Genomic DNA, 8,083 nt, shown 5'->3' with positions numbered 1-8,083 from the left:
TATTTATTGGCACCCATCTTTTAAGAATTTTGCTTTTACTAAACAAAATCTCTCTTGAGTAATTGTGTTTTATTTATTTTATAGTGTTTTTTGCCCTTTGCCCTTTTTATCTTTATCAAGGGTGCCAATAATTATGGACGTGAATGTATATACTGCACTTGCTTCGGTTTGATGCACTGATGAGAAATAAGTGCAAACTTTCCACTATAAATATAGAATGGCATGCCAAGGAATTGCGGTAAGCTCACCTGACCGGAAACAGTCCAAAGCCACGGCGCCGAACAAGGCTGAGACTGGGGCAACACAGGCCAGGAGAGTCCAACACCACACCAATTCCCTTTCTGTCACCTCTGCATCTGGAACACAAACCTAGCCCCAGCCCAGGGCTAGGGTCGCTGTGGGAGGAGAGCTGAGCAGAAACAGAAACCTGAAACAGAAATGATGCCTATGTATGTACACTGATAGTCAATCACTGTATTCTTTACCTGCTGCCTAATGATAAACAGGAAACCAAACAAACTAACTCTTCTGGTGAATAGAGAAAGCAGACTAAGCTTTGACTGATACAGTGCATTCAGAAAGTATTCAGACCCCTTGATTTTATCCACATTTTGTGACATTACAGCCTTATTCTAAAATTGATTAAATCATTTTTTCCCTCAATCTACACACACTACCCCATAATGACAAAGCAAAAGCAGGTTATAATTTTTTTAAACAAATTTATAAAGATTAATAAACAGATCACATTTACAGAAGTATTCAGACCCTTTACTCAGTACTTTATTGAAGCACCTTTTGCAGTGATTATAGCTTCGAGTCTTCTTGGGTATGGCGCTACAAGCTTGGCACACCTGTATTTGGGAAGTTTTTACCATTCTCTGCAGATCCTCTCAAGCTCCGTCAGGTTGGATGGGGAGCGTCGCTGCACAGCTATTTTCAGGTCTCTCCAGAGATGTTCGATTGGGTTCAAGTCCGGACTCTGGCTGGGCCACTCAAGGACATTCAGAGACTTGTCCCTAAGCCACTCCTGTATTGTCTTGGCTGTGTGCTTAGAGTCACTCAATGCCTAGGTTTACCCCCACTGTACTCACATCCTACCATACTGTCTGTACATTATGCCCTGAATCTATTCTACCACGCCCAGAAATCTGCCCCTTTTATTCTCTGTTCCCAACGCACTAGACGACCAGTTCTTATTGCCTTTAGCCGTACCCTTATCCTACTCCACCTCTGGTGATGTAGAGGTTAACCCAGGCCCTGTGCCCCCAGCATCACACCTATTCCCCAGGCGCTCTCATTTGTTGACTCCTGTAAACGTGAAAGCCTCCTCCCTAAATGTGTTTTATTCACTGCTTTAGCACACTCCGCCAACCCTGATGTCCTAGCCATGTCTGAATCCTGGCTTAGGAAAGCCACCAAAAATGCTGACATTTCCATCCCTAACTACAACATTTTCCATCAAGATAGAACTGTCAAAGGGGGCGGAGTTGCAATCTACTGCAGAGATAGCCTGCAGAGTTCTGTCATACTATCCAGGTCTGTGCCGAAACTGTTCGAGCTTCTACTTTTAAAGATCCATCTTTCCAGAAATAAGTCTCTCACTGTTGCCGCTTGTTATAGACCCCCCGCAGCCCCCAGCTGTGCCCTGGACACCATATGTGAATTGATTGCCCCCCATCTATCCTCAGAGTTCGTACTGTTAGGTGACCTAAACTGGGATATGTTTAGCACCCTGGCCGTCCTACAATCTAAGCTAGATGCCCTCAATCTCACACAAATTATCAAGGAACCTACCAGGTACAACCCTAAATCCGTAATCATGGGTACCCTCTCAGATCTCATCCTGACCAACTTGCCCTCTAAATACACCTCTGCTGTCTTCAACCAGGATCTCAGCGATCACTGCCTCATTGCCTGCGTCTGTAATGGGCCCGTGGTCAAATGACCACCCCTCGTCACTGTCAAACGCTCCCTAAAACACTTAAGCGAGCAGGCCTTTCTAATCGACCTGGCCCGGGTATCCTGGAAGGATATTGACCTCATCCCGTCAGTAGAGGATGTCTGGTTCTTTAAAAGTGCTTTCCTCACCATCTTAAATAAGCATGCCCCATTCAAAAAATTTAGAACTAAGAACAGATATAGCCCTTGGTTCACTCCAGACTTGACTGTCCTTGACCAGCTGTCACGGCTGTTGAAAGGAGTAGAGGACCAAAGTGCAGCGTGTGTGTAGTTCCACATTTTATTTAATCTGTGAAACTTTGCAATACATAAATAAACTGAATTGACAAAACAACAAACCGTGACGCAGAGGAATAATCACCCAGAAAACCCAGGAAGAAAAACCCCTACTTAAGTATGATCTCCAATTAGAGACAACAAGGACCAGCTGCCTCTAATTGGAGATCATCCCAAACAAACCAACATAGAAATACAAAAACTAGAACCTAAGAACATAGAAAAACACAAAACACCCCCTGTCACGCCTTGACCTACTCTACCATAGAAAATAACATCTTACTATGGTCAGGACGTGACACCAGCACAAAAACATCCTGTGGCATACTGCATTAGCATCGTATAGCCCCCGTGATATGCAACTTTTCATGGAAGTCAGGAACCAATATACACAGTCAGTTAGGAAAGCTAAGGCTAGCTTTTTCAAACAGAAATTTGCATCCTGTAGCACTAATTCCAAAAAGTTTTGGGACACAGTAAAGTCCATGGAGAATAAGAACACCTCCTCCCACTGAGGCTAGGAAATACTGTCACCACCAATAAATCTATGATAATCGAGAATTTCAATAGGCATTTCTCAACAGCTGGCCATGCTTTCCACCTGGCTACCCCTACCCCGGCCAATAGCTCTGCACCCCCCCAGCAACTTGCCCAAGCCCCCCCCGCTTCTCCTTCACCCAAATCCAGATAGCTGATGTTCTGAAAGAGCTGCAAAATCTGGATCCCTACAAATCAGCTGGGCTAGACAATCTGGGCCCTCTCTTTCTACAATTATCCGCCGAAATTGTTGCAACCCCTATTACTAGCCTGTTCAACCTCTCTTTCGTATTGTCTGAGATCCCTAAAGATTGGAAAAATGCCGCGGTCATGAGACACTCTAGACCCAAACTGTTACAGACCTATATCCATCCTGCCCTGCCTTTCTAAAGTCTTCGAAAGCCAAGTTAACTTTTAAGGTATAGGGGGCAGTATTTTCATTTTCAGATGAAAAGCGTGCCCAGAGTAAACTGCCTAATACTTGGGCTCAGAGTCAAATATTTGCATATTATTAGTAGATTTGGAAGAGAAAACACTCTGACGTTTCTAAAACTGTTTGAATGATGTCGGTGAGTATAACAGAACTCATATGGCAGGCAAAAACCTGAGAAAAATCCAACCAGGAAGTGGGAAATCTGAGAATTGTAGTTCTTCTTTTGAATCCCTATCGAAACGACAGTGTCTGTGGGGTCACGTTGCACTTCCTAAGGCTTCCATTGGCTGTCACCAGCCTTTAGAAACGTGTTTCATCCTTCTCCTGTTACTGGACAGAATATAGGAGCTCAGTCAATGAGTGGACTGCCTGAGGACAAAGGATTTGGTGATGCGTGAGCCCGCCAGCACGCCCCTCCTTCTTTTTCCTCTGTAATGAATACGCTATTGTCCGGTTGGAATATTATCTACGTTTTATGTTAAAAAGACCCTAAGGATTGATTGTAAACAACGTTTGACATGTTTCTACGAAAGGTAATGGAACTATTTAACTTTTCGTGTCTGGATTTACGCTCGCGCGTTATGCCTTTGGATAGTGATCTGAACGCATGAACAAAACTGAGGTATTTGGACATAAATATGGAGTATTTCGAACAAAAATAACATTTCTTGTGGAAGTAGCAGTCCTGGGAGTGCATTCTGACGAAGATCAGCAAAGGTAAGAGAATATTTATAATACTAATTCTGAGTTTAGTTGACCCCAGAACTTGGCGGGTATCTGTATAGCTTGCTTTGATGGCGAGCTATGTACTCAGAATATTGAAAAATGTGCTTTCTTCGTAAAGCTTTTTTAAAATCTGACACAGCGGTTGCATTAAGGAGAAGTATATCTATAATTCTTTCAATAACTGTTGTAAATTTTATCAACGTTTATGATGAGTATTTTTGTAAATTGATGTGCTCATTCACCGGATGTTTTGGTGGGAATACATTTTCTGAACATCACGCGCCAATGTAAAATGGTGTTTTTGGATATAAATATTAACTTTATTGAGCAAAACATACATGTATTGTGTAACATGAAGTCCTATGAGTGCCATCTGATGAAGATCATCAAAGGTTAGTGAATATTTTAGCTATATTTTTGGTTTTTGTGATGCATGTCCTTGCTTGGAAAATGTCTGTGTGGTTTTTCTTGTGAAGTTTATGTCCTAACATAGCGTCCCACCTAGCCCATAGAAGTTAACAAACCTCCAAACGAGCTTCAATGCCATACAACACTCCTTCCATGGCCTCCAACTGCTTTTAAACGCTAGTAAAACTAAATGCCTGCTCTTCAACCGATTGCTACTCGCACCTGCCCACCTAGCATCACTACTCTGGACGGTTCTGACTTAGAATATGTGGACAACTACAAATACCTAGGTGTCTGGTTAGACTATAAACTCTCCCTCCAGACTCACATTAAGCATCTCCAATCCACATTTAGATCTAGAATCGGCTTCCTATTTCGCAAAAAATCCTCCTTCACTCATGCTGCCAAACATACCCTCGTAAAACTGACTATCCTACCGATCCTTGACTTCGGCGACGTCATTTACAAAATAGCCCCCAACACTCTACTCAGCAAACTGGATGCAGTCTATCACAGTGCCATCCTTTTTGTCACCAAAGCCCCATATACTACCCACCACTGCGACCTGTATGCTCTCGTTGGCTGGCCCTCGCTACATATTCGTTGCCAAACCCACTGGCTCCAGGAAATCTATAAGTCTTTGCTAGGTAAAGCCCTGCCTTATCTCAGCTCACTGGTCACCATAGCAACACCCAACTGTAGCACGCGCTCCAGCAAGTATATTTCACTGGTCATCCCCAAAGCCAACACCTCTTTGGCTGCCTTTCCTTCCAGTTCTCTGCGGCCAATGACTGGAACGAATTGCAAAAATCACACTTAGCTGGAGACTTATCTCCCTCACTAACTTCAAGCATCAGCTGTCAAAGCAGCTTACCGATCACTGTACCTGTACACAACCCATCTGTAAATAGCACACCCAACAACCTCACGCCCATATTGTTATTTATTTTTTTGCTCTTTTGCACCCTAGTATCTCTACTTGCACATCATCATCTGCACATTTATCACTCCAGTGTTAATGCTAAATTGTAATTATTTCGCCACTATGGCCTATTTATTGCCGTACCTCCCTAACTTTACCACATTTGCGCACACTGTACATATATTTTCTATTGTGTTATTGACTGTACGTTTGTTTATCCCATGTGTAACTCTGTGCTGTTGTTGTTGTCACACTGCTTTGCTTTATCTTGGCCAGGTCGCAGTTGTAAATAAGAACTTGTTCTCAACTGGCCTACCTGGTTAAATAAAAGTTGTGCTGTTGGAAGGTGAACCTTCGCCCCAGTCTGAGGTCCTGACTGCTCTGGAGCAGGTTTTCGTCAAGGATCTCTCCGTACTTTGCTCCGTTCATCTTTCCTTCGATCCTGACTAGTCTACCAGTCCCTGCTGCTCAAATACATCCCCACAGCATATGATGCTGCCACTACAATGTTTCACTGTAGGGATGGTGCCAGGTTTCCTCCAGACGTGATGCTTGGCATTCAGGCCAAAGAGTTCAATGTTGGTTTCATCAGACCAGAGAATCTTGTTTCCCATTGTCTGAGAGTCTTTAGGTGCCTTTTGGCAAACTCCAAGCAGGCTGTCATGTGCATTTTACTGAGGACTGGCTTCCGTCTGGCCACTCTTCCATAAAGGCCTGATTGGTGGAGTGCTGCAGAGATGGTTGTCCTTCTGGAAGGTTCTCCTATCTCCACAGTGGAGCTCTGACAGCGTGGCCATCAGGTCCTTGGTCACCTCCCTGACCAAGGCCCTTCTCCCCGATTGCTCAGTTTGTCCAGGCGGCCAGCTCTAGGAAGAGTCTTGGTGGTTCCAAACTTCTTCCATTTAAGAATGATGGAGGCCACTGTGTTCTTGGGGACCTTCAGTGCTGCATAACGTTTTTGGTACCCTTCCCCAGATATGTTCCCGACACAATCCTGTTTCAGAGTTCTACGGACAATTCCTTCAACCTCATGGCTTGGTTTTTGCTCTGACATGCACTGTCAACTGTGGGGCCTTTATATAGATAGGTGTGTGCCTTTCCAAATCATTACCAATCAATTGAATGTACCACAGCTGGACTCCAAGTTGTAGAAACATCTCAAGGATGATCAATGGAAACAGGATGCGCCTGAGCTCAATTTCGAGTCTCAAATCAAATTTAAATGTAACGCTTATCTGTCCACCCCTCTAGAATAATGAATATGTTTTTTATAAATATATTGGTTGCTGTCCTTGATGATGAGAGCTGAAAATGGACCACTGACTGTTTACCAATTATCAATTTCAAGCAGAACAAGTGGACAACCACCAATGAAATTGTTCTGTCATTGGAGGGATAGAATAATATAAGTAAACATTTTTAAGGAAATTAGCTGAACATTTTATTTTTTGTCTAATGAGCATATTCCTATCATTGTCTTTAACATTTCTGCATCTTGTTACAATCATTTCATAAATGTCTTCCCACAGGCCAAAAAGGTGCTGTTTCTGCTGGCAGAACCCTATTGCTGCCCTGTACAGTATCTAGAAAAGCCAAGCAGAGGTGGTTCTTCAAGAAAGATAGTCATGCGAAACAGGAAAAGGGAGAGGGAGGACCCACAGAACAGGTTTTCCTTTGATGAAGATGGAGCCCTGCAGAACCTCAATCTGCAGCCAGGGGACTCTGGAAAGTACCTGTGTAATGGGGAAACGACAGCTAAAGTAACAGTGTTGACAGGTAGAGCTTTCCAAATGGCATTTTATCTATTTAATTGTCCATGTTGAATTTTAAGTGACATTTTCATTTAATTCAAAGATCAGGCTCAACAATCAACTTCATCAGTTCTTAGGAAAAGCAGTGAGAGAAAGCGTTGGGGGAACCACACTTTAGAGACCCCTCTAATGCCATTCCCCTTTCATTTAAAATACCATGCTTATGCCTGACTTGATTATTTATTTATTTTGGCAAACTCACATCATCTCAACATCCAAAGTTTCACTGCTGTTATGAAAACAGGTAACACACAGCAACACTATGCAATTCTTTTTACAAGTATGAAAGTAACACTGTGAAAGTAAATTCCATGACCTATATTCTTCACCTATTTTCAGATGTTGTTGAGAGAGATAAGGACCTACAAATGGTACGTTGTCCACGGACATTCACACACAAATTAGACTGAATGAAAAGTAGTTCAAATCTTTTGTCCTGCTATCTTTAATAGACATTTTCACATGTTGAACTGTGCTTTTGTCTTTCAGTTGTGGTGATGATAGCTGTCGTTGGACTATGCTTCCTGGTGCTTTTGGCTGGAATGCCGGGCCTTTTTGCTGATAGACAGAGTGAACAGAAAGAAAGAATTGCAGTACAGGTGAAAATGTCTAAAAACTATATTGTTACATTATATGCATCTGATCTTCTTTGTACAAGCTTTTAGGTCCATATTAAGCTATTACATTGGCCTATGCGGTCATGCAACAACCTTTTTACAAACATGTGATATGATCACCTTATTTCCTATAGTGACAGGACACAAGCAGGAAGGAGCTCCAGACTAGGTAAAGAACACTAATTGTTTGCTACCAGAAAAGTCCCAATAGTAGGGTTTGTGTTAAATGTGTGCATTCTCCCAACAAGTATTGCTCTCATTGTAAACAAATGATTGTTTCATATTTTGTCTTATAGGGTCTGAGATCACACAGGGTGATGTGGAAGAAGTGAGTACAAATGAATATATCTCACTGTAAACTGAATGTAAGGGCAGTCGTCAGAATTAGACC

The sequence above is a fragment of the Salmo salar genome, chromosome 27 (assembly GCF_965601325.2).
Source record: "Salmo salar chromosome 27, fSalSal1, whole genome shotgun sequence".
Lineage (NCBI taxonomy): Eukaryota > Metazoa > Chordata > Actinopteri > Salmoniformes > Salmonidae > Salmo > Salmo salar.
Note: the sequence above shows the minus strand (reverse complement) of the source record.